Source organism: Artemia franciscana, chromosome 17 (assembly GCF_032884065.1).
Source record: "Artemia franciscana chromosome 17, ASM3288406v1, whole genome shotgun sequence".
In the NCBI taxonomy this organism is placed as follows: Eukaryota; Metazoa; Arthropoda; class Branchiopoda; order Anostraca; family Artemiidae; genus Artemia; species Artemia franciscana.
In genome coordinates, this window is record NC_088879.1 from 38,368,396 (window position 1) to 38,395,932 (window position 27,537).

General features: G+C 35.2%; 1 long non-coding RNA gene across 1 annotated transcript in view; it reads right to left on the minus strand.

The window, feature by feature from the left end:
* Positions 1-3,391: 3,391 nt before the first annotated feature.
* Positions 3,392-27,537, minus strand: part of LOC136037643 (uncharacterized) — a 32,024-nt gene continuing 7,878 nt past the window's right edge. Inside the window, exon 2 of the long non-coding RNA XR_010619999.1 lies at positions 3,392-3,591. This is a non-coding gene — a long non-coding RNA (uncharacterized LOC136037643). The remainder of the gene's footprint in view (positions 3,592-27,537) is intronic.

A 27,537-nucleotide genomic window follows, 5' to 3' on the forward strand; every position in this document is an offset into this window, starting at 1 on the left:
TTACAGTTAAACATTAATAGATTTCTACGTGAACGCATGTCTTAAATATATTTAATGACGTCACCGTCATAACAAAAAAGACGACAACTAACTTCATGACGTCAGTCAACACACAAACATGACGTCACCCGACAGACCCACACACACACAGACAACTTATTTATATATATATATATAGATTTGAAGAAAAAATAACAATTTGATGCCGCGCAATATTTACTCTTATGTAGATTGTATCTACAAGGTAAAATAATCCCTTTTTTCTAAGGAGAAAAATAGGGAGAAATCAAACCTTAAGACAGGGAATTTTTGGGTAAGACTTATATAAAAAATAGCGAAAATCGAAATTGAAAAGAGGAAGCACTGCTTATATGCCTATATTTACCTACATATCTGTATATCTGGATCATTTTTGTCATTAAGATATGTTCATTTTTTTGTATGCTCCTTGAAAAGATTATAATAAATGCAATATGTGCCCAAAATAATTAATTTTTGTGGGCAGATTAAATTTACTAATATATTTAAAACGTACAACATGTGCATAAATGAAATTTGATGATAATTTGAGCTTGTTTAGAATCCTTTCAAGCAAATGCAAATATTTACAAATTTTGGCATTAAATTCTGCTCCCCATAAAGTGTCCCCTCAGAGTGTCCTTCAGACTATTAGCTTAAATATATCATATAATACCCGAAAATTTAATCTTTAGAATATATCGTGTTTCTCAATGAACTCTCGACATTTAACACAATTTGAATGTTTAAGTTTTTTTTAAGATGATAGTTGAGCAGAAAGTAAAGCGGAACGAAGCTTAAAAAAAAGTATTTGCCACCTACTACCACTCTTCAAGACTAAAACTGGTGTAAGAGCAAACTTAGCATAAAAAAAGAAAAAATGCAAAACGTCATAGTAGACAGAAAAAAGAGCACAACTAAAACGCTTGATTTTATATCTTTTTAAACTTATTTATTGATTTATGTGTAGGCTACACTGATACAGTTTTTTTTCATGCATCTATAAATTACCGTAATTTCTTATATTACTTATAATTTTGTAGATTATCTATAATTTCTTCAGAATTTTCCTCATTTAGCTATATTAATAATCGATTAAAAGCTTTTTAGTAGTCAGAGCTGTTGCTAAACTGTTTTTTTTTTCAATTACTAGAGGGGAAAAGTTAACACCGATTATATGGATGTAAGGCAATCTAACGACACTAAAACGCGACGCCTAGCTGGGCTTGAGTGTCATCTTGCTAGCAAAGAACAAGAACTAAATGATAAACATCTGAAACTGCGACAAAGTCAAATGGAAGTAGAAAGGGGAATCAAAGTATTCAAAAAAAATTACTTGATGAAAAGGAGAGAATTCAAAGGAATGCCGAACGAAAGAATGCAGAGGAAATAGAAAATTTTAAGCATCAACTGGTAGCGAGGTTGAGATTTATGAGGAAGTTTGGTTCTATGGCCTTAACAAAAGTTTGACGACGCTGGAAATTGTAAGTGTTTTTTTTCTTTGTTCTCCCTTGTTTTCTGTTCTTTTTCCCTTCCCTTGTTTGTTTTGTTTCTTTTGTTTTCTGTTGTCATTCTTTTGTTTCGTTTTTTATTTGTAAATTGATGTTTCTGTCAAGAAATAAAAAGAAGTAGAAGGGTAGATGTAGAAGTAGTAGAAGAAGTAAAATAGTAAAGTAGGAATTTAGAAAAAGGTAGTTAGACCTAAGGTTTGGGTGAAATTTATAAATCCCGTTGCGAAAAGTGTGCTTATGAATTTAAACGCGTTTTCCTCCTTATTTTAAATTCACAAATGGGCATACAAAATAAACAACTTAAATATTTTCAACAATCTGCGACAATACTGGATAATCTAGACTAAACGAGAAAATGTTAGAACTGTTCACATCGGGCAAGCACGAATTTAATTAAAAATGAATTTTACTTTTCTCCTTTTACTGATAAGTACATTTACATATAAATAATTTTCTTCCCTTTTAGTTTTATCTAATTATCGTTCTATTGTCCTTCTGTTATTCTTTTCTGTTTATCTGTCAACACCTGTTAAACCTTTAAGGGCGTGGCTTTAAGAACGATGTTTGACAATGCTGGAGCTCGTTTATGTTTTGTTATTATTTTCATTTGGTTTCCCTCTTTTTCCTTTTTAGTTTTTTTCATTTCTTTCTGCTTTTAATTTGATTTTCCGAGTTTTTGAATCCTTTTTTTTTTATACCAGACATTCGATCAAAAATGTTTTTGCTGTATCTTGGTGGCTCGTGTCTTCTAGTGAACGTGAAAAAAGAGAACTAGTGACCTACTGAACTAGTTTTGTGAACTAGTGTTCAGTTTGTTTTTGTTTTCAATCGGAGTTGTTAGGAGTCAGTTGTTAGCATGTTATTAGGCCTATATCTAAAAGGTCTTACTTCCAAAAGAAATTTAATATCAGTCAAGGACGTACACAGGGGGGTAGACTTCCATGCTTATGGAATTTATCCCTATTCCTGGTATAATTTCCTTTTTTGAGAGGTTGGGCTGTTCCCAGATTTATGGACTCAATATTTTAATAGAGAAATGTTTTTTTTTTTGTTTTTTTGTCTATTACTTACTCGTTTGATTGTTCACTTATTATATTAGCCGTGACCGTAGCTAATATGCAGCTCGAAGCTTATATAGTATATAGCTCGAAATTTATAGTATGTAGCTTATATGTAGCTCGAAATCCTGAATGTAATATGTTAGTATTTAGTTTAAATTCAACAATCCTTCGAGTCTATTAACGCAAGGGGATTAGGTAGGATCAACGAGAGTAAGGGACTGAATGAAAGCATCTTTATGTGTTTTCAATAGGACTTAATACGCATTAAGGACTATTGCACAAGAGTTAATCCAGTCAAACTAGGAAAATTTTACTGCTTTAAAAATTAAGTTAAATTATATTTAATTATAATTATATTTAAAATTAATTTAGTTTTTGTATAGTCTACTTTAATCTTGCCGAGTTTGCCTTGCCTTAGATACACGAAATTACATCAGTGATATAAAAATTGGCCGCGAGTTTTGCTCAAACTTTCATTTAGATAAGGATAAACTTATCTTGATTTTTTGAGAGGTATACTTGGATCTAATCTGGAATTTTTGGAGAGTTCGCTGTCTTTGGAAAATTTTACTTTTTTTATGAAGTTCACAATCATTTAGAAAGTTTCATAAATTAGTGAAAATGTATTAAATAATGGGAAACATTTTGAAAACAAAAGAAGAATTTTTTTTCAGATTGCCTCAATTTGAAAAAGATCTAGTCTGGAACTTTTCTGGGGTTTTAAATATTACAGTTCGAGAAAACGAAAGAAAACGCAAAAACGAGGAAAAGACTAAATCAGTTACACGTAACACTAATCCGTAAGGCTTGGATTTAATTTTATTAGTTTCGTAGCTTTTTTTTGAAGGGATAAAATTGAAATCAGCCAGAATCGATTTACAGTTGTTTTAGTGAGATGCCATACTGCTTGTTGAGGATCTTCGTTGTGGTGCACTATTTATACTAAGGGCCCATTCCTTTGGTGGAGTCTTAGTATTTTTGCCTTAAGCGGGAATGTTTTCCTGGAAAAAATATCAAATGTAGCAAACATGTCAAAAATTTCACTTCCAAAAATCACAAGATTTGAATAAGTTTTTTGCTGTCAATCTTGTCCTTTACGGTATCAAATCTTCCCTGTGACGCCTAAAAAATGATTTCATTTTTTAAGTAATAAATTCCGTTAGCGTTGTTAATGAGGCATTAGCTGACTTTCATAAAATTTTTCAGAATTTTGGCAAGGACGGAAACTTAAAGAGAGGTTTTAACATGCGGATGTTAAACTTTTCTTCTTCTTTTTTTAACTTCGTCAGGCTTTATTTCTTAAACGGGTGAACTTTATTTCTTAAAAAAAAAGCAAACAGACTAGAAATAAAAGGGCCACAAGTAGAATATGTAAAATCCGTAGCGCGAATATGTAAAGATCCGAGGGCAAAAAATTGTAGCTGTTTGTGCAAGCTTCAAATAGGTTATCTACAGCGGAAAAAACGGTAGACACAATTTATAATCAAAATCAAATTGTCATTTGAACATTGGCTGATATCAATTTTTTTTAACTATTCAGGAGCGATTTTGACCAAGTCCATACAAAGTGTTGGAAAAGTGATCGGTTGATTGGTTGCCGTTTCTAAACTATAGCTCTTTCAACTCTTTCAGAAAGGATAAGAACTAGCATGCTATCTCACAACAAACACTCTTAATATAGCACCAAAAACCTTGACTTCATTTTTAAGCTCTGTATTGACTTATGTCAATGTTGAATATTTCTTTAAAAAAAACTTCAGGGGGGTGGGTCCTGTTTACAATATATGCAAAGCTAATAATTTTATGGAGGCTATGACAAAATATAAGTTGTTTGACTGTTTTTATAGTTAGGTAAGAATTTTTTTTAATATTCCGTATAATCTGTGTTTCAACTGTCAAACGAAATAATGTTTAAATTGAGAGCGACAGTACATTGATGAATTTTAATTCTACACTTTGACGGGATTAACTTGTCACTCAATTAATATTTCGTCTTAATATTGTAGAGGGTTAAAAGAATGAGGGAGGGCTAAGAGGCAGGGCTCATTCCCTTAAAAGAATCGATACTTGTTCCGTGATTACATTCAGAGAAAGCCAGCCGTACCCTTCCATTTTATTAACTTTTATCAGCCTCGATTAGCAATTCACTTTTAATAATATAAAGGAATAAATAGAAGATTCTACTCACATTCTAATCAGGGCGCCAGCATTGAAAAAGGTGCTTAGTTTTCAAAATACCCGACCCAAATGGTACAATAGGTCTAATTATACCATCTTTTAGATAATACAACGGCGATTAAGAATATGCTTGGAACGCTGGTCTGTGACTGGTGCTTCATGGCAAAAAAACCTTTCTAACATCCTTTTTACTTTCTTGTGGCTCTTCGTCGGAGTTGGATTTTTAGTCCACAATTGCTAGCTAGGCTGTGCGCAACAGCGACAATCGTGCTTAATCTTCCAGAGAAGAAGTATGAAATATACCCCGTGTTTGTTTACTTGTCCAATGGGATTTTTACTTATCGGGATTTAACCCCTAAAAGATAGCAATAAATACTTATCCGGTCACGTGTCAGTTAAAACGGCAAGATTAATTGCGAGAATAACAATATTGGTCACGTGTAAAATAGCCTATATTGAGCGTGTCCGAAAGCTTATTTCACAAAGAATGCTGCATCAGGATGCAGGGTTAATTCTGAATACTCAGTCCGAAAGCTCTTTTTGCCATTTGTTCTTTGAAGCTCAAATCCCTACTCAACAGCAACTCAGTAGTAGGGGGAGAAACAGAAAACAAGCATCAGATTGAAAACAGCTTCCATGTAACTCCTAATCACTTTGCTGCTACTGCAAATTAAAGTACTGGACATTATTTTGCTCTGTCTGATGGAGGAACAATTTTTTCTCTTACAGATAATGCATGCACAATTGTCAAGACTTTGATTTTGGATAGCTTAGGTCAGACACTGGGTATATCTAGCATTTACTATAGTCTTTCGTAGGCCTATGTCTAACAATAAGTAAGGCCCATGACTTTAGTCTAGAGAAAATAAAATGTAAATGTCTTCAGAAGAATCTAGACCATATCTAGTAGGCTATTAGAACTGAGGTTTTCCATTACCAAGCTGCTGCTAAGAATCAGAAACACAAAGAATTGAGATTAGAAGGCAGTTATGTTTATAGGCCTTGATTATTTAGGCCAATTAAATTTGTCATATATTTTACCACCTTTTAGCTGAATTCTTTTGTTTTGCATTTGCTTTGCTAAAAAGTTGTCTTAAAAAGTGCCAAGTTTAGAGAGTTATGTTAATATTTTTCTTGCTGATCAGAACAATTGTCTTTACAATTCTTTCTGTTTAAAACATTTTAGAGAGATTATAAGCGCTCCATGGGCATATTGCAGTCTCAAATGCGCTTGTCGAAAACAAACAGAACATAGAATTTTTCTATTTTGTATTATTTCAAGACTAGAATATCACAAAACTAAGCATTCATATTGCTTATTGTATCTTAAGTAAATACAATTCCTGATGGAGTTTTGTTGATGCCTGTCCTAAATTTAATTTGTCTAAATAAAATGCACATTGTTTATGGGCAGCAACTATGACTTGAGTTTTTTTAAATATTTTCTTTTTTCAAACAATTGTTGTTCTGTGGTCACATTTGTGTTCCTTCCTAAGTGGCTGGCTCTCTAGCTTGAGAATCCTTTGTCCAAAAGGCACAGGTTTAATTCCTGGCATTGCCGGTTTATTTGGTTTGGAACAGGGATCAGTGATGTGAGTCTGTTAGCTCAGCTAGAATTGACCCAACTTTAATAGGTTACCTAAAGAAATGTCGGGGCAGTAAGCAGGAAGGGCATGCAAATGCATAGGATGGCTGGCCCCTAGCTTCCTATTGTACTTTCTGGCTAAAGGAACACCTGGTCCTTTGCTGGCCCACTAACTTAGCCATGTAAGCTTTCTTTTAAAGTTATTAAACATAAGTAGAAATGAAGAAATGTCAGTAGGGTAGTTGTTCCTTTTTAATGAATTGTTGATGCATAGACAAGAGTGTGGGTCATGAGAGATGGCTGGTGAATGTAACAGGGGTGAATGTTTTGCAAGGTTTACAAATTTAGGGCAATTGCTCAGATGGACAACTAAGCACAAAAGTAAAATTTTGTGAATGGTTTTTCTTTGTTATACTTCTGTAATGTCAAGCATTTTATAGTTACTCTTTATAGGAATAGGTTTTATAGGTTTCATCAAGTTCAGTTATACCCATCAGAAGTTACCAGCCTGAAAAAATTTGCCCTATTTTAGAAAATAGGAGGAAATGCCCCCTAAAAGTCATAGAATCTTAACGAAATTCACACCATCAGATTCAGCGTATCAGAGAACACTACTGTACAAGTTCCAAGCTCCTATCTACAAAATTTTTGAATTTTGTATTTTTTGCCAGAAGACAAATCACGGATGCGTGTTTATTTGTTTGTTTGTTTTTTGTTTTTTTCCCAGGGGTGATCATATCGACCCAGTGGTCCTAGAATTTTGCGAGAGAGCTCATTCGAACGAAAATGAAAAGTTCTAGCGGCCTTTTTAAGTGATCAAAACAATTGGAGGGCACCTAGGCCTCTCGTTTTTTCTCAAAGTCGTCGGATCAAAATTCTGAGATATCCATTTTCTTCACCGTAGTCGAAAAACCCAATAACTATGTCTTTGGGGACGACTTACTCCCCCACAGTCCCCGTGGGAGGGGCTGCAAGTTACAAATTTTGACCAGTGTTTGCATATAGTGATGTTTTGGGGAAGGGAACAGACGCTTTCAGGGAGATTTTTTGGTTGGGAGGGGGGTCGAGAACAAAGGGTTATGTGGGGGATACTTTCCATGAAGGAATTTGTCATGGGGGAAGAAGATTTCAATATAGGGGGCGCAGCATTTTCTAGCATTATTTACAAAAACAAAAAACATTATTTAAAAAACATGAAAAAATAAATATGCAAAAGTTTTTTTAACTGAAAGTAAGGAGTAGCATTCAAAATTAAAACGAACGGAAAATATTACTCATGTAAGGGGTTCACCTCCTCTTAATACCTCAGTCTTTACGCTAAGGTATTTTTAGTAATTTTAACTATTTATTCTATGGCCTTTGTGATTCAGGGGACAAAATTCAAGCTTAAGTATAAAGAGCGAGGTATTGACGAGTGGGTGAACCCTCTCATATGCATAATAAAAACATACGAATATAGAAGTTAGTTACGTAAGCTAATTCGTAAGTTACATATATCTTTTACTATTGAAAACGTTTGTAAAAAACTAAAAGTTCTAGTTGCCTTTTTAAGTACCCAAGAAATTGTAAGGCAACTGGGCCTCCTCCCTGTCCTTTTTTCTCAAAATCATTCGATCAAAACTATGGGAAATCCTTTTAGCCAAATAAATAAATATGCAAATTTCTCTTTAATTATTCATCTGCGGAGAGCCAAAATCGAAACATGGATTAACTAAAAAACATTCAGAAATTAAATAAAAAAAACTAGTTTTTTAACTGAAAGTAAGGAACAACATTAAAACTTAAAACGAACAGAAATTACCCCGCATATGAAAGGGGCTGTTCCCTCTTCAACACCCTGCTCTATACGCTAAAATTTTTACTGTTTTAAAAATTAGAGTTGAGAGAAAGAGTTAAACTTTAGCGCAAAGAGCAGGGCGTTGAAGAGGGAACAGCCCCTTTTTTGCCGTAGTAAAAAACAGCAAATTTGCAGTCTCTGGTATTCGTCGTCATTACCTCTAGGATTTGAATTGGCCAAGGGGGATATCCCGCAAATTTGGCTAGGAATAAATCACCGATTTTAATGTTTGCAGGATTCATGCCTAGTAAATGAAAGATTATAAAGTGAAAGAAACTTATCTTTCCGTGAGGTCCGAGCCTCACTAATGTATCCAAGTGAACAATCAATCCAAACTGTGCGAGGTCGGCCCAACTGCTAATCTCTCTCGACACTAAAAAGTATAATTAACGCACAGGCAAATTATGTCCAATTTTCTCTACCTACCACACTTGGCTATCGTATCTAATTTTCTCAATTCAAAACGCTAAAACTCTGATTGTGTGATAAATTCAAGTATCAGATTGGACAGTTTCTGTAGTCACTGAATTAATTCATGGCTAAGGAATCAAGTTCAAACAATTCAAAAGTTCAAACAGGTGTAATCCCTTTGAGAGCTAGTTCAATATTGCAGCATATCAGTATAATGCAGTTATCTTCTCTCAATTAAATTCATTTTTTCGGTAATCTCGGTTATAACGTTTTTTTCTGATATTATGAGAAATAGAAACATTCACATTAAAATAAAGATTTTTAATTTTATGAATAGCTTAAGAATATTAAGTGAAAACTGTCATGGCATGGTAAGGGGGATGTAAAACTGACAAAAAAGCAATATGCATATACTTCCTTATATGAAATTACTCCATATCTATAAGGGGCTTTTCCTCTTCAACGCCCCGTGAAAACTTTCTTGGCATGATAAGGGGATGTACAACTGACAAAAAAGCAATATGCATATACTTCCTTATATGAAATTACTCCGTATATGAAAGGGGCTTTTCCTCCTCAACGCCCCGCTCTTTACGCTAAAGTTTGACTCTTTCTCTTAACTCTACGTCTTAAAACAGTAAAAACCTTTAGCGTAAACTGTCCTACTTCAAAGCGAAAAAGTCCCCCTGAAAACTTCTGTACATTTCATAATAACCATTACTATATATAAACAATGGTCAAAGTTTGTAACTTGCAGCCCCTCCCCCGGAGACTGTGGGGGATTAATCGTATCCAAAGACATATTCATTATGTTTTCAACTAATCTGAACAGATGGTTATCTCAAAATTTTGATCTAGTTACTTTGAGGGGGAAATGTGTATGGGAGGGGGCCTAGATGCCCTCCAGTTTTTGGTCACTTATAAAGGGCACTAGAACTTTTAATTTTCATTATAATGAGCCCTCTTGCAACATTTTAGGACCACTGAATCGATAAAATCACCCCTGTAGAAAAACAAAACAAAAAACAAACAAATAAACACGCACCCGTGATCTGTCTTGTGGAAAAAAAATACAAAATTCCACATTTTTGTAGATAAGAGCTTGAAACTTATATTACAGAGTTCTCTGTTTCGCTGAATCTGATGATGCGATTTTTGTTAAGATTCTATGACTTTTAGGGGTTGTTTCCCCTTATTTTCTAAAATTAGGCAAATTTCCTCAGGCTCGTAACTTTTGCTGGGTAAGACTTAAGTTGACGAAACTTATATATTTAAAATCAGCATTAAAATACAATTCTTTTGATGTAACGATTGGTATCAAAATTCCATATTTTAGAGTTTCGGTTACTATTGAGCGGGGTCGCTCCTTACTACAGTTCTTTACCACGAACTGTTTAACTTGTCACTCGGCATTAGTTAATCCGGATTGGCCTATCAAGAAATTAAGCTGACAGAGCAATAAAATTATTGTTATTATTTTATATTATTATATTATACATTATACAATATTATATTATATATTATTTTATTAATGTTGTTATTATATATGTATCCTAATATATTTCCCCATAAATATTTCCATATATGGAAATATAACGCCTTTCTCATAGTTTTGATCGAATGATTTTGAGAAAAAAGGATGGGGAATGAGGCCCAGTTGCCCTCCAATTTTTTGGGTACTTGAAAAGGCAACTAGAACTTTTAACTTTTTACGAACGTTTTCATTAGTAAAAGATATACGTAACTTACGAATTAGCCTACGTAACAAACTTCTATATTCGTATGTTTTTATTACGTATATGAGAGAGTTCGCCCACTCGTCAATACCTCGGTCTTTACACTAAAGCTTAAATTTGTTCCCCTGAATCACAAAGGCCGTGGAATAAATAGTTGAAATTACTGAAAATACTTTAGCGTAAAGAGTGAGATAATAGGACGAGGTGAACCCCTTATATGCGTATTATTTTCTGTTCATTTTAAGTTTTAATGCTACTCCTTGCTTTCAGTTGAAAAATCTTTTTCATATTTATTATTTCATTGTTTTTTTAAATAATACTGGAAAATGCTGCTCCCCCTTCATGGAAATATTCTTCCCCCGTGACAAATTCCTCCATGGAAAGTTTCCCCCACATAACCGCCTCTTCCCTACCCCTCCTCCGAACCAAAAAAATCCCCCTGAAAACGTCTGTACACTTCCCAATAACCATTACTATATGCAAACACTTGTTAAAGTTTGTAACTTGTAGCCCCTCCCACGGGGACCGTGGGGGAATGAGTCGTCCCCAAAGACATGGTTATATGATTTTTCGACTATGTTGAATAAAATGGCTATCTAAGAATTTTGATCCGAAGATTTAGGGAAAAAATGAGCGTGAGAGGGGGCCTAGGTGCCCTCCAATTTTTTGGTCATTTAAAACGGGCACTAGAACTTTTCATTTCCGTTCAAATAAGCCCTCTCGCAAAATTCTAGGACCACTGGGTCGATACGATCACCCCTGGGGAAAAAAATAAACATGCATCCGTGATTTGTCATGTGACAAAAAATACAAAATTCCACATTTTTGTGGATATGAGCTTGGAACTTGTACAGTAGGGTTCTCTGATACGCTGAATCTGATGGTGTGATTTTCGTTAAGATTATATGACTTTTAGGGGGTGTGTCGTCCTATTTTCTAAAATAGCGCAAATTTTCTCAGGCTCGTAACTTTTGATGGGTAAGACTAAACTTGATGAAACTTATATATTTAAAACCAGCATTAAAATGCGATTCTTTTCATGTAACTAGTGGTATCAAAATTATATATTTTAGAGTTTTGGTTACTATTGAGCCGGGTCGCTCCTTATTACAGTTCGTTACCACGAACTGTTGGATTAATGGTAGTTTGTTTGGGGTAATTTTTGAGTAAAATTAAATGATCCACAATAATGTAAGGCTTAAAGGTGTTTTGATGATATAATATATATTTATTAAAAAGGTAATAAGCAGAAGTGTCTTTTTCCCGTGTTCATAGTGTCTATTTCTACTAATGTTTTATGTATATATATTTTAGGTCTATTTCCATCGATTTGCTAATTTTCTAATAACAACTCACGGCAGCACCAAGCTACCTGAGACCAGCACTGCTGCATACTCTCCTCCTACATCCCAATTTACTCAAAGCTTAACTCTACCCCGCTTCTGATTTCCTAATTTAGTTAAATTGTTCTATATTTTAAGCGGTTACTTTAAAAAGATATTTCTGCGAAATTTCAGTTTTCATCCAGAGTTCAAGGAGTTAACAACAAAACCAGATTTCATTTCTTTCGGATAACATCCATGCTTACATTTAGACAAATTATGTAACTAACTAGTTTAAACCAAGATTGAAATAACGTTTCTCTCCTGCCTGGCTTTGAGCCAATATTGTGATTTTTTTCGAATGGTGAAAAAAAGTCTTATTGCTAATTAACGATATTGGATCAAATCAAAGAGTGATAAAGGTTTTACATTTTGAACTTTGATAAGTTTATAAGGGTGTAAATGGCAGACCGAACACGAGAGGCCGAGAAAAAGCAGTGCCCAGTTTTTGCAAGAAACTAATTTTAAACTGGATTTATTACCGGTGCTTTCGCAGAAAGTTGATACGATTCCTGAACTTTCGGATAGAATTGATGCCATACAAAGACAGTTAAGTAGCATTATGACGCAGTTATCTAACAATGCTAAGACAAACGGTGAAATTAAAAGAGAGCTGGAAAATGTGAAATCCAACCTAGCAGTCTCTTATGAACGAGCCAACAAGCTCGAAGCAGATCAGAAAAGAACGAATTTAATCTTATATAATTATACCCCTCAACAACTCGGCGATTATACTCTGAAGCAAGAAATAACGGAATTATTAAATCGTACTCTGCTGTCCCTCGGAATAAATCGAAGTGATATACGTGACATTTTTAGATTGAAATCAGAGCCGATAGTAGTAATGCTAAACTCGGTTGAAATCAGAGACTATATTTTAAGAAACATCTCCGTATTAAGAAGGTTTGGTTTATCGGTGGCTTCGGATTACACAGCTGTACAAAGGGAGGCCCGTAAACATTTAAAGGAAATGTTGACTCTTGCGGAAAATGACGGCCGTGATGCAAAGTTACGAGGTTACAAATTGTTCATCTAAGGCCGAATATTTAGGTACGATGGAAATTCAATAGTCGAGATTAAGCATAATTTGAAGCCAGTACAAAATTCTGGTCCATTCCTTAGTGCCTCCCCCTCCCCCTGCATGCATACATTCCGAATTTAAAACATGTCGGCTTGAGACAATCGATTACACCACATGGAGTAAATTAAAAGATTAGATACTCGTTAAATTAGAAAGGTCATCAAAACAGAAATACTTTTTTGTCCGTTTAACCCATCTTAGCTGACTGAGAACAACTCTACTTTTCTACTTTCTGTCAACCAAGCGTTCTCAACCTTAAGTAAAGTTAATTTTCATTAAAACTATTGATTAATCTTTTTTATCTCCCCTTTTCATGTTTTAAAAGAAATAGAACCCTTTACATTTTCAAATCTATTATATTTTTTGCTCATTCCCTTGCTAAACGAATTTACTGCTCACCTAAGCTCTTTTACTCCTTGTGTGGCCTCTCTTCCTTAGCCAAGGAGCCACATCCTGAGTCAAGAAACACAAAAAAGGATCACAGACATTTTATTGTGTGGCCTCCATCTAAGCTCTTTTACTCCTTGTGTGGCCTCTTTTCCTCAGCCAAGGAGCCACATCCTGAGTCAAGAAACACAAAAAAGGATCACAGACATTTTATTGTGTGGCCTCCATCTAAGCTCTTTTACTCCTTGTGTGAACTCTCTTCCTCAGCCAAGGAGCCACATCCTGAGTCAAAAAACACAAAAAAGGATCACAGACATTTTATTGTGTGGCCTCCATCTAAGCTCTTTTACTCCTTGTGTGAACTCTCTTCCTCAGCCAAGGAGCCACATCCTGAGTCAAGAAACACAAAAAAGGATCGCAGACATTTTATTGTGTGGCCTCCATCTAAGCTCTTTTACTCCTTGTGTGAACTCTCTTCCTCAGCCAAGGAGCCACATCCTGAGTCAAGAAACACAAAAAAGGATCACAGACATTTTATTGTGTGGCCTCCATCTAAGCTCTTTTACTCCTTGTGTGGCCTCTCTTCCTCAGCCAAGGAGCCACATCCTGAGTCAAGATACACAAAAAAAAATCACAGACATTTTATTGTGTGGCCTCCATCTAAGCTCTTAAAATCACCAAATTCAGCAATGAATCACCAACCGTGGCAATTCTGCTCAAAAGTTGTATTTGAATGTGAACAGAGACAATCAAATTGTCTCGGTAGTAAGGCACTGGTTTGGGGAAGGGGTCTCAATACTACGCAAACATAAATAGTTCAAATTGTCTCTTCAATGAGGCACTGGGGTGAGGAAGGGACATCAATACTACGCAAACATAAATAGTTTTAATACAAGCATAGTAAAATCACAAATTTTTTAAGTAAAATCAAATCACTAAAGTGAAAAAATTATCAAATTCAGTGATGAATCACCAACGGTGACAAGTCTGCTAAAAGACTGTATTTTGAATGCCTAAATCCTTTAATTTTACATGAGTGTTCAGATAAATATAAATGGGGGTTGGATTGAAGGAGGTGGAATTTATAACAAATTTCCCTTCGCTTGGAATAAGCCTGAGTAAGGGTGCTGCAGGGTGATTGTTCTCTTCCTATTGGAATACAAATAGTTTTCTTTACCCAGGAACTTCACAGCATCCATTAAACAGAGATAGTGGTATTTATGTTTATCTAGTTTTTATATTGCAATATTAGTGATAAAAAACTCATTAAGGCCAACGATCGTATGAACATTTACAAACCAGAGAAAATAAGGTCGATTTTCGAAAAAGGGCAAGGGAACCTAAAACGGTTAAGATCATTGGATGAAGATGACGCCACTGACTTCAGAACATAAGAAAACGTTACTGTAGATTTTTCAGCCCTTATTATCAAATATGTGAAATGCTCATCTCTGTTTTCTTTTCAAGTTTTTTCTCATCTGTAAGCTTGTGTCCTCTTAAATTTATTGACGTGTATAACTCCATGTGCTGTTATTATGTTATTGTTAATGTCCAAATGCGCCAATGATCAAACAGTTCGTGGTAACGAAATGTAGTATGGAGCGACCCGGCTCAATAGTAACCAAAACTCTAAAAAATGGAATTTTGATACCAATAGCTATATCAAAAGAATAGCATTTTCATGCTGATTTTGAATATGTAAGTTTCATAAAGTTTAATCTTACGTATCAAAAGTTACGAGCCTGAGAAAACTTGCCTTATTTTAGGAAATAGGGGGAAACAACCTCTAGAAGTCATAGAATCTTAACGAAAACCACAGCATCAGATTCAGCGTTTCAGAGAACCCTATTGTAGAAGTTTCAAGCTCCTATCTACAAAATTTGGAATTTTGTATTTTTTACCAGAAGGCAGATCACGGATACGTGTTTATTTTATTTTTTTCCCAAGGGTGATCGTATCGACCCTATGATCCTAGAATATTGCGAGAGGGCTCATTCTAATGGAAATGAAAAGTTCTAGTGCCCTATCTAAGTGACCAAAAAAATTGGAGGGCACCTAGGCCACCTCCCCCGATAATAATTTTCCCAAATTCACCGGATCCAAATTCTGAGATGGCCCTTTTATTCAGCGTTGTCAAAAAACCTTATAACTATGTCTTTGAGGACGACGTACTCCCCCACAGTCCCCTTGGGAGGGGCCACAAGTTACAAACTTTGACCAGCGCTTACATATAGTAATGGTTATTTGGAAGTGCACATACGTTTTCTGAGGGATTTTTAGGTTAGGGGGGGGGGAAATAGGGGGATATGTCGGGGGAACTTTCCTTGAAGGAATTTGTCAAGGGGGAAGAAAAGTTTCATGAAGGGAGCGCAGGATTCTCTAGCATAATTTAAAAAAAAGAATGACAAAATAAATATGAAATTGTTTTTCAAGTGAAAGCAAGGAAAAGCATTAAAACTTAAAATGAACAGAAATTATTAAGCATATGATGGGCTCATCTTCTCCCAAAACCTCGCTATTTACGCTAAAGCATTTTTAGTAATTTCAACCATTTATTCTACGGCTTTTGTGATTCAGGGTTCATTCATAAGAAGTTGGGACAGAATTTAAGCTTTAGTGTAACGAGCGAGGTACTGAAGAGGGGGTGAACCCCTTCAAATACGTAATAAAAACATGAGAATACAAAAGTTTGTTACGTAAGCTAATTTGTAAGTTACGTATATCTTTTACTAATAAAAAGATTCGTAAAAATCAAAAGTTCTAATTACCTTTTTAAGTAACCAAAAAATCTGAGGGCGATTAGGCCTCTTCCCCCGCTCGTTTTTTCTCAAAATCATTCGATCAAACTATGAGAAAGCCAATTAGCCAAAAAAATAAATATGCAAATTTCGTTTTAATTATTTATCTGCGGAGAGCCAAAATCAAAACATACATTGATTCAAAAACGTTCAGAAATTAATTTAAAAAAAAGTTTTTTTTAACGAAAAGTAGAGAGCGACACTAAAACTTAAAACGAGCAAAAATTACTCCGTATAAAAAAGGGACTGCTTCCTCATCAACGCCTCGCTCTTTACGCTAAAGGTTTTTACTATTTTGAAAAGTAGAGTTAAGAGAAAGAGTCAAACTTTAGCGTAAAAAGCGGGGCGTTGATAAGGAAGCAGCCCCTTTCATATATGAAGTAATTTTTGTTGTTTTAAGTTTTAATGTTGCTCCTTACTTTCCGTTAAAAAACCTTGTTTTTTTAAAAATTAATTCCACCAAAAAAGCGAATATGGCTCTTACATGAAAAAAAATAGAAAACAAAAGTATTAAGTAGATATGTGCAAGGGTGGCAGCAGAAAATTTTTCAGGGGGGAGGGCGGCTGCCAAAATAGTAGTGATGGTTGGATGACAGGGGATATATAGAAACAGCTGAGGAAGCTGCTCAAAGAGTTAATTCAAAGAGAAATTTTAGTCTAAATCCTACAATGGCAGAAGAAACAGCCGAGGAAGCTGCTCAAAGAGTTAATTCAAAGAGAAATTTTAGTATAAATCCTACAATGGCAGAAGAAACAGCCGAGGAAGCGGCTCAAAGAGTTAATGCCAAAAGGCTTGCGGCTAAAAGAGAAAGTAAGAAAAGAAAGCGTTCCGAGGAATCACAAGAACAACGTGAAAACAGGCTTGTGTCTCAAAGAGGAATTACCAAAAAAAAAATCGTGCCGTGGAATCAAAAGAACAATGTGAAAACAGGTTCGCGGCTCAAAGAGATGATACCAAAAGCGGGCCGAGGAATCACAAGAACAACGTGACAACAGGCTTGAGGCTCAAAGAGATAATGCCAAAAGAAAGCGTACCTAGGAATCACAAGAGCAAAGTCAAAATTATCGCCTGGCATTCAGGTACAGCCCAGTCGATGATTATAATTTGATTAGATGTGTTCAAATCGGGAGTATGTCTTAAATTTGTCCCTATTGCCGGGCCCTGAAATTTAATGCTGAAAAAATGGGAATGTGTTGCCCCTCAGGAAAAGTTAAACTTCCTCAACTGGCTTCACCATCAGAGCCACTGAAGACTTTATGACGCTATAGACCGGGACACAAGGAATATAAATGACGACCGGGACACTCAAAGAAAAATTATAGACCGGGAAACAAATGACGACCAGTACACAAGGAATATAAGTGAAGACCGGGACACTCAGAAAGAAATTACAGACCGAGACACCAGGACACAAATGACGACCGGGACACAGGGAATATAAATGACGACCGGGACACAGGGACACAACTACTACGGGGATGCCGGGAGGGCACTGGGGGATATATAAATGACGAAAAATGCCGAACTAGAGTCAACCTTGTTGAAGGGTCTCCCCGGGGAACACACGCTGGTTGACAGTAGTTTACTTGAAAATTTTCAACTATACTTGAAAATTTTCCTCTTATGCATGTCATTCCACAATGCCGAACTAGAGTCAACCTGTTGAGACCTGTAGAGTCAACTAGGTGTTAAGGGAGCACGAAGCGCCACACCAACAGCTAGTATCTATATATATAGCTAGGTGCAGCAACTGGGGTCCCTTCAGCTCCAGTATTATAAAAAAGTGTTTGGTCTACATCAGACAACTCATTCACAGATTCTGAAAGGTGATGTGGGCCTGTTTTCTTCAAAGCTACGTAGGTATATTTTAATGCTTAGATCCTGGCTGAAGTTAACTAAGAGTAATGAAGATAGACTAGTAAGAGCGGCATATGAAGAGATGTTTAAATGTGGTTTAAAAACCTCGTGGCAATCCCAAATTAAACCATTACTAGAAAAAGTAGGAATGCCTTATTTATGGAATAATGGTCTTTGCTCTCGTGATGTACCAACAAATTTAGAAAGCCAGGTATGATTTATATTAGAGTGTCAGGAAATTCAGTATTGGCAAGGGCTGGTTTTTGATTCTACAACCCTGCAACATTATAATCAGGCAAAACCTAGTTTTGGGGAGGAAGTTTATTTTAAATTTAACTTACCGGCTATGATTTTACGTCGTTGGATTCAGCTTAGGGCAAATTGTCTTCCAATCCAGAACAGGCAAAAACGTTCGACAAAAATAAAATGATAGTTGGTCCTGATAGGCGGTATGTTTGTCCCCTTTGTAAAGACGATGATGAAGACTTGGATCATTTTCTCCGGAAATGCCCGGTGCTCCTGGATTTACGGGAAATTTATTTGCATGGGGTTAATTTGATGCTTCTGGGTATTTTACAAAATAGTAACCCAACCCCAATATTGTAGGTAGCCTAAGAATAGTCTACGATTTAATATCAACACGCGAAACTACCTAGACTTAACGTCACTTATAGGTAGGTCGGTGCAATTTGTTTCTAGATATAGCCTACTTTCTTGAAGGTTTTTAAAGGTAAAACCTTGGATGCGGTTCTGATTTTGGTAAAATTCTGTTTTTAGCTAGTTTTGGCTATCTTGGTAAGGGGTTAGGTTAGAAAAATGAAATTTTCAGGGATGGGGCTACAGGCTAAAGCATGTCCTAGGAAGGTATTTTGAAGTACCTACCTCCACTCCTTCTCCCACTAGAGGGTCCTGAAATTTGCCTACATGGCAGGTCTATACCTATTGAAAATTTTACAAAACAATATTTTACTGTAATTTTCAGTTATCACTTTCTTTTTCTCTGGCTTTAGTTCTGAAAACATAATTCCTGTTATTTGAGTAGAATTTTAAGCCATATCAATGGGTTTTTTTCTTCAAAATTTAGGAAATGTATTTGCATATCCTTTAAACCTTGTAAGTCAGGATTAAGAAAAGTTGAGAAATTGAAATCAGGCAAAAGAGCTGAAGAGTGTCAGTAAATTCAGTATTGGCAAGGGCTGGTTTTTGATTCTATAACCCTGCAACATTATAATCAGGCAAAACCTAGTTTTGGGGAGGAAGTTTATTTTAAATTTAACTTACCGGCTATGATTCTACGTCGTTGGATTCAGCTTAGGGCAAACTAAATGCCCTACAGAAAGACTGTAGAAGACTGTAGAACAGAAAGACTGTAGAGTGACCGCAAACCAAGTAAAGGGCTATTTAGGTTAGTTATAGAACAATCGGTTTCCTGTATAAGCCTTCTTGCTTTATCATAAGACTTAGATAGTGGTTTCAGAAAAGAAGAAAAAGTTGATATTAATATAGTAGGGCAATAAAAGACGTAGGGCTGAACTAAGCAATGGAACAGAATTTTTAAAACTGATCCAGGAAAATATTTTTTAACTTCCTACAAATTCCAAGACTCCTTCAGATCTTCATATTAATTACTCCAATATGATGCTTGAACAAAAGGTTTTCATCAAGAAGAATACCAAGGAATCAGACATACTGATCCTTAGGTGTACTGAGAGAACCCCTTGAAAGGTGGATTTCGGTTAACTGAGGGCAAGCCAGAGAAATAGGGGGAAAAAATAGAAAACTTGACCTCGTAACATTTAGGACAAGGCAATTAGCATCAAACCAAAGAATGACTCTCTCAAAAAGGTTCCTTACCCGGAGCGATTGCCATCCACATCTCCACCTGTAAAATTGAATCGTCAAAGATAAAGCAAGACATATAAACAAATTTCGTAAAGAAATTCTGACCAAGTACCCCAGTGTAAAATTTCTCCAGAAAATTTCAATCCCTAGAACTTCCCTTTCCAGAGAAAATTCTACCCATGCAAAATCCTCTCAGCAGAAATTTCGTCCGCCACTTCCCACCCGAAAAATGATTTTCTAAAACTAGGCAAATTTTTTCAGGCTCGTAACTTTTGATGGGTAAGACTAAACTTGACGAAACTTATATATTTAAAATCAGCATTAAAATACAATTCTTTTGATGTAACGATTGGTATCAAAATTCCATATTTTAGAGTTTCGGTTACTATTGAGCGGGGTCGATCCTTACTACAGTTCTTTACCACAAACTGTTTAATTTGTCACTCGGCATTAGTTAATCCAGATTGACCTATCAAGAAATTAAGCTGACAGAGCAAAAAAATTATTGTTATTATTTTATATTATTATATTATACATTATACTATATTATATTATACATTATTTTATTAATGTTGTTATTATATATGTATCCTAATATATTTCCCCATAAATATTTCCATAAAAATAAAATTCCACATTTTTGTAGATATGAGCTTGGAACTTGTACAGTAGGGTTCTCTGATACGCTGAATCTGATGGTGTGATTTTCGTTAAGATTATATGACTTTTAGGGGGTGTCTCCTCCCATTTTCTAAAATAGGGCAAATTTTCTCAGGCTTGTAACTTTTGATGGGTAAGACTAAACTTGATGAAACACATATATTTAAAACCAGCATTAAAATGCAATTCTTTTCATGTAACTAGTGGTATCAAAATTATATTTTTGAGAGTTTTGGTTACTATTGAGCCGGGTCGCTCCTTACTACAGTTCGTTACCACGAACTGTTGGATTAATGGTTGTTTGTTTGGGGTAATTTTTGAGTAAAATTAAATGATCCACAATAATGTAAGGCTTAAAGGCGTTTTGATGATATAATATATATTTTATTAAAAAGGTAATAAGCAGAAGTGTCTTTTTCCCGTGTTCATAGTGTCTATTTCTACTAATGTTTTATTTATATATATTTTAGGTCTATTTCCATTAATTTGCTAATTTTCTAATAACAACTCACGGCAGCACCAAGCTACCTGAGACCAGCACTGCTGCATACGCTCCTCCTACATCCCAATTTACTCAAAGCTTAACTCTACCCCACTTCTGATTTCCTAATTTAGTTAAATTGTTCTATATTTTAAGCGGTTACTTTAAAAAGATATTTCTGCGAAATTTCAGTTTTCATTCAGAGTTCAAGGAGTTAACAACAAAACCAGATTTCATTTCTTACGGATAACATTCATGCTTACATTTAGACAAATTGTGTAACTAACTAGTTTAAACCAAGATTGAAATAACGTTTCTCTCCTGCCTGGCTTTGAGCCAATATTGTGATTTTTTTCGAATGGTGAAAAAAAAGTCTTATTGCTAATTAACGATATTGGATCAAATCAAGGAGTGATAAAGGTTTTACATTTTGCACTTTGATAAGTTTATAAGGGTGTAAATGGCAGACCAAACACGAGAGGCCGAGAAAAAGCAGTGCCCAGTTCTTGCAAGAAACTAATTTTAAACTGGATTTATTACCGGTGCTTTCGCAGAAAGTTGATACGATTCTTGAACTTTTGGATAGCATTGATGCCATACAAGTACAGTTAAGTAGCATTATTACGCAGTTATCTAACAATGCTAAGACAAACGGTGAAATTAAAAGAGAGCTGGAAAATGTGAAATCTAACCTAGCAGTCTCTTATGAACGAGCCAACAAGCTCGAAGCAGATCAGAAAAGAATGAATCTAATCTTCTATAATTTTACCCCTCAACAACTCGGCGATTATACTCTGAAGCAAGAAGTAACGGGATTATTAAATCGTTCTATGCCGTCTCTCGGAATAAATCGAAGTGATATACGTGACATTTTTAGATTGAAATCAGGGCCGATAGTAGTAAAGCTAAACTCGGTTGAAATCAGAGACTATATTTTAAGAAACAGCTCCGTATTAAAAAGGTTTGGTCTATCGGTGGCTCCGGATTACACAGCTGTACAAAGGGAGGCCCGTAAACATTTAAAGGAAATGTTGACTCTTGCGCAAAATGACGGCCGTGATGCAAAGTTACGAGGTGACAAATTGTTCATCCAAGGCCGAATATTCAGGTACGATGGAAATTCAATAGTCGAGATTAAGCATAATTTGAAGCCAGTACAAAATTCTGGTCCATCACTTAGTGCTAGGCTCCCAAATGATCCCAATAATATTCCAATGAGGCTAGTTAGTGATGCCAGTGATAGTGATACTGAGACATTGGTACCATCGGCCAGCACTCCTCAGGCAGTATCGACAGCTAAAAGACCTGCTGGTGCTATTGTCAGCCCTAATGACCTGCATCGACCAGGTACTCGTAATGTAGCACACAAAGGAAGCCATTCGCCAAGAAAGAAGTTTAATGATAGACATCGTGGTGGTTTTTCAGGTGATTTTTATGACAATAAACACTGAAGTGTTTTAGCGGATATGTTGTCTTTTCCCCGATTAAGACTAGTAACGAGCAATCTCAACCAAAGGCAAGTGATGTTAACGTGCTAACAGAAGGCAGAGAAACATAGGAAATAGAGGTCCATATACTGAGTCTAGTGTCATGGAACATACAAGGATTATGTGATAAGTTGACCTATTTATATGACGATTTATTTTCGTTTGATGTGATTTCACTTATTGAAACATGGAACGATTGTTCTCCTATATCACCTCTCCCCGGGTATTTTGTTGAACAGACCGTGCGTATCGTAGCAAGAAATAATAGACATTATGGTGGCATTAAGTTATAGAGATCTGGAGTATGTGCTAATGGGGGATTTCAATGCTTATACCGACCTGGAGGCTGAGATCCCAGATGTGTTGATCCCAAATTTAGGTGATTTTGTTCCAATTTGTTGTAGAATACCACGAAGCAACAAGGATGAAAAAAGAAAAATAAATGTATGGGTAAGAAAGCTCCTGGCGTTTTGTGGGGAACATGGTCTGATGATTGCAAATGGTAGGTTTGTGAATGATAAGGGTAGGGGCGAGTTCACTTGCCTTTTGGGTCCAACTCCAAGTGTTGTTGATTATGTGCTAATTAATACGCAATTTGTACCTGAATCAATGAATATGGGAGTATTAGATTCAGTTGCATCTGATCATAGAGCCATTGAGCTTGAGGTGAAGATCGGGCAGTTTCTGGACCACGGCTCACGAGTAAGAAATTTCTACAATGCGGATTATAGAAAAACAGGTCTAGAAAAACGAATTAGAAATGATTTAACAGATAAAGATATTGTGGTGTTTCAAAGGGAGCTCTTGGAGTCGCATGTAAAAAATAAGTTGAAAGCGTTAGAAGACAATGAAAAAGATGCACATAGTGTAATTATGCTGTTAAATGATAAAATGGACAGTTGTGCAGAATCATGTGGCCTAACTAAAAAATTAAAAAAGAATGAGGGATATTTTGACTTGGATTGCAAGTTAATGAAAGAAGAAGCAAAATATTTATTAAATCGTTTGAATGAATTTGATAGCGCGGAAGATCAAAGTCTAAAATTGGCTAATTATAAAGATAAAAGAAGAGAATATAAAAGTTTGATAAAAAGAAAAAAAAAGAGTACGAGCATAAGAAGAAACTGGATATCGCTGATGATTTTAGAAATAAAGATTTTAAAAAGTTTTGGGGCTATATAAAGAATGACTGTGGAAGGAGAAATGTTAATACCCAGGCTGTTCCGGAAGCTGATTCATGGTCTAATTACATAATTTAGAGGTTGTTTGTGTAGATCTTCAGGAGGTAGCGCATACCCCAGAGATGGTTATTTATCCCATGAGAGAACATGATTATGATTTAGTTGGTGATGTGAATGGCCAAGAGATTAAGTCAATATTTAAGAATTTAAAAGGTGGTACTGCTGCGGGTGTTGATGGTATACCAATATTGTTATTTAAGAATTTTCTTTCCATTTTGATACCGATAATTGTTCTTCTTTGTAATAAGGTGTTAAGGTCAGGGCAATGGCCAAGCGCTTGGAAGACATCATTGTTTATACCACTTTTTAAGAGAGGAAACCCGAAGGCTCATGAAAATTATCGTTTAATAGCACTTGTCCCTGCTTTAAGTAAGGTTTTGGAGAAAATATTAGATACCAGGCTTTCCAATTGGTTAAATACAAATAATTTAATACATGAAGAACAAGGAGGTTTCAGGACAGGGTATGGGACGACAGATAGTGTGTTTATTTTAAAGGTATTAATAAATAAGTATGGAAAGGGATAAACTTGTCTTTATGTTGGATTTCTGGATCTCCATAAGGCTTTTGATAGTGTCGACAGAGAGTTATTGAAGGATGCCATGCTAAATATTGGCCTTCCCCATTCATTTGTTAGATTGATAGTGAGCATGTATACTTGTGTGAGTGGAATCATTCAAGTTGGTAATAGGTTTTCGAAGCTTTTTGATATTAAGCGGGGAGTAAAACAGGTTAGCACCCTTTCACCTAAGTTGTTTAATATTTTTATTAATGATGTTGTTAATTTTCTAGAGAATAGATGGGCTCCGAAAGTTAGCCTAGGGACTCAAAAACTATTTCTCTTATTATTTGCAGATGATATTGCTTTGGTGGCTAATAAACCGCAAGATCTACAGACTCTTTTGAATCTCATAGATGAATATTTGCATATAAAAAAGTTAAGGCTGAATACTGAAAAGAGCGAAGTTGTTATTTTTAAAAAAAAGAAGGTTGGGGACGATGAAAAATATACGTTTAAATTTAATAATAAGGAACTATTTATAAGTAAAAGAATAAAATATTTAGGCTTTATCTTATCGGAAAATGGAAGCCTAAGGAGTCATGTTGATGAAATAATTAAGAGAGGTAGGGTGGCCATGTCAGCTATATTTAGAAACCCGACGATAATGGGGATCAAAAACCTAAAAATGCATAAAAGAATATTTAACACAAAAATTTTACCCGTAATAGAATATGGAGCAGAGATATGGGATGGAGAAACGGTGCAGCAAATGGAGTCCCTTCAGCTCCAGTATTATAAAAGAGTGTTTGGTTTACATCAGACAACTCATTCACAGATTCTGAAAGGTGATATGGGCCTGTTTTCTTTAAAGCTACGTAGGTATATTTTAATGCTTAGATTCTGGTTGAAGTTAACTAAGAGTAATGAAGATAGACTAGTAAGAGTGTCATATGAAGAGACGTTGAAATGTGGCTTAAAAACCTCGTGGCCATTCCAAATTAAATCATTACTAGAAAAAGTAGGAATGCCTTATTTATGGAATAATGGTCTTTGCTCTCGCGATGTACCAGCAAATTTAGAAAGCCAGGTACGATTTATATTAGAGAGTCAGGAAATTCAGCATTGGCAAGGGCTGGTTCTTGATTCTATAACCCTACAACATTATAATCAGGCAAAACCTAGTTTTGGGGAGGAAGTTTATTTTAAACTTAATTTACCGGCTATGATTCTACGTCGTTGGATTCAGCTTAGGGCAAATTGTCTTCCAATCCAGAACAGGCAAAAAACGTTCGACAAAAATAAAATGATAGTTGGTCCTGATAGGCGGTATCTTTGTCCTCTTTGTAAAGATGATGATGAAGACTTGGATCATTTTCTCCGGAAATGCCCGGTGCTCTTGGATTTACGGGAAATTTATTTGCATGGGATTAATTTGATGCTTCCGGGTATTCTACAAAATAGTAACCCAACCACAATATTTCGAGTGGGAGTATATATAGAAAAATCTTTAATAAGAAGAAAAAGTTTTATATGATTAATTTCTTTTGTAGTTAGATTTGGTACTTTTTGCGTTGAATTCTGTTTTTTGTGCGTGTTCGTACTGTTGTTAATTTCCTTGCTTGTTTGTTATTTATTTATATTTTGTGTGTATATGGCCCACGGGTTTTTGAAATACACTTATCTATCTATCTATCTATCTATATGCTGAAATATTATTACGGACAACCCATAGCATCACCTAGTAATCTGAGGTCAGCACAGGTAAAAATTCTTCTTCTTACAGCCCTCCTAACTAAAGGAGGGGAATGGGGACAACGGACAGTTGCCCTTGTATTGAAAACACCTTAAAAAAAACTTTTGTGTATCTAACTCAACCTATATTTTGAAAAATGTCCGGTACTTACGTGTTATAGTGACCAAACCAAAGAAGTGAAGTTAGGTTGATCCTAATGAAATATGCCAAAATATTATGAAAACATAATAATTTAATAAGTAAATTACGGAAACTACAACACAGAATTATGGAAAACAGACCGCACAGAATGCATTATATTAAATACCTAACCTCTATGTATTAAATATTTAATTAAAATCTACCTGCATAGTATTTTATCTCACTCAGTCTAAGCTGATTATATCTGTGGACAAAGGAACCCAATTTATCACATTTCAAGAATACAGTTTGACCGCTATAACACATAAGTACCAAATACCCTTTTTTTATCTTCACTTAAAAAAATTCCATACCTAACTTTCCACGACTACTCCCTAAGGCTCCCTCAAAACTAAGAGCTTTACTCTTTAACCCCGCCCTAATTTGTTTCCATTTCCGTTATATCTTATCTTATGGTCCTTCTCACTCAATTGGGACCTCCTGCTTTTCATTAGACCCCTGCGGGGCTGCCAAAAAGCAAGAAAGCTTGCAACCTATCATGCTTTCATCCGTAAAAGTATAGGCTAAAATATTTTCCTTTTCCTCATTACAGTTCTACACAGTGAGTTCTAACCGTATAAAACAATCCGTAAACAGTCCCTCTTGCATACAAGTAGCACAAATTCATTAAATATTCCAACCAATCATATTTCAGACTCATAATAGATTAAAAAAAAACCTTTTCAAAAAAAATAGCAGCATTAAAACTTCAGAAAAATTCATTACCCTGTATGTGAGGGAAACTGCCATCCACTTAACTTTCCCCTCTTTACGACAATGTTTGAACAAAGATTTACCAAAAGCCTTGCATTAAATATGGCCAGTTAGTATCAGCGTTGTCAACGTGGTACAACTACACCGTTTTCGGTACAATTTGGAGGTACTAGTACAATTCGGTACATTAGGAAATGTTTTGGTACAATCAAATTTCCCGGTTCATCTTGGTTTTACTTCCTCCTTTCTGACTCGGATATCTGTTCAATTATTAGTTTGTTGAAAATTTTCCTCTAATTAGGGGATATTTTTAAACTGCTTTTTAGATGGTACAAATTAACCTCTTGCGCTACAATTTTAGTCGGCAAAGTAGTACAGTTTATTTCAAAGTGTTGGCAACACTGGTTGGTATCAGCACGAATTTTATTTACCAATTGCCTTTCGAAAGATATAAACTGAAAATTTGCTGTTTTGAAACTTTTCGAATACATGGATTAAGTATTGATAAGTCGAATTTTTTTTTATTATCGAGGCATTGTGACGATATATATATATATATATATATATATATATATATATATATATATATATATATATATATATATATATATATATATATATATATATATATATATATATATATATATATATTTCTCTTGAGAGAGGATTGTCTCTTCAAGCGCTTGGGGTAAATAACGAACGGGTGACAGTTTCCCTCATGATTTTACGCTCATTTTAAGCTTTGATGCACCTCCTTACTTCCATTAAAAAAATGTATTGTTTAATTTGTGTTTATTTGTAGTGCTATATTCAGGATGGACCTGTATCTGAGGG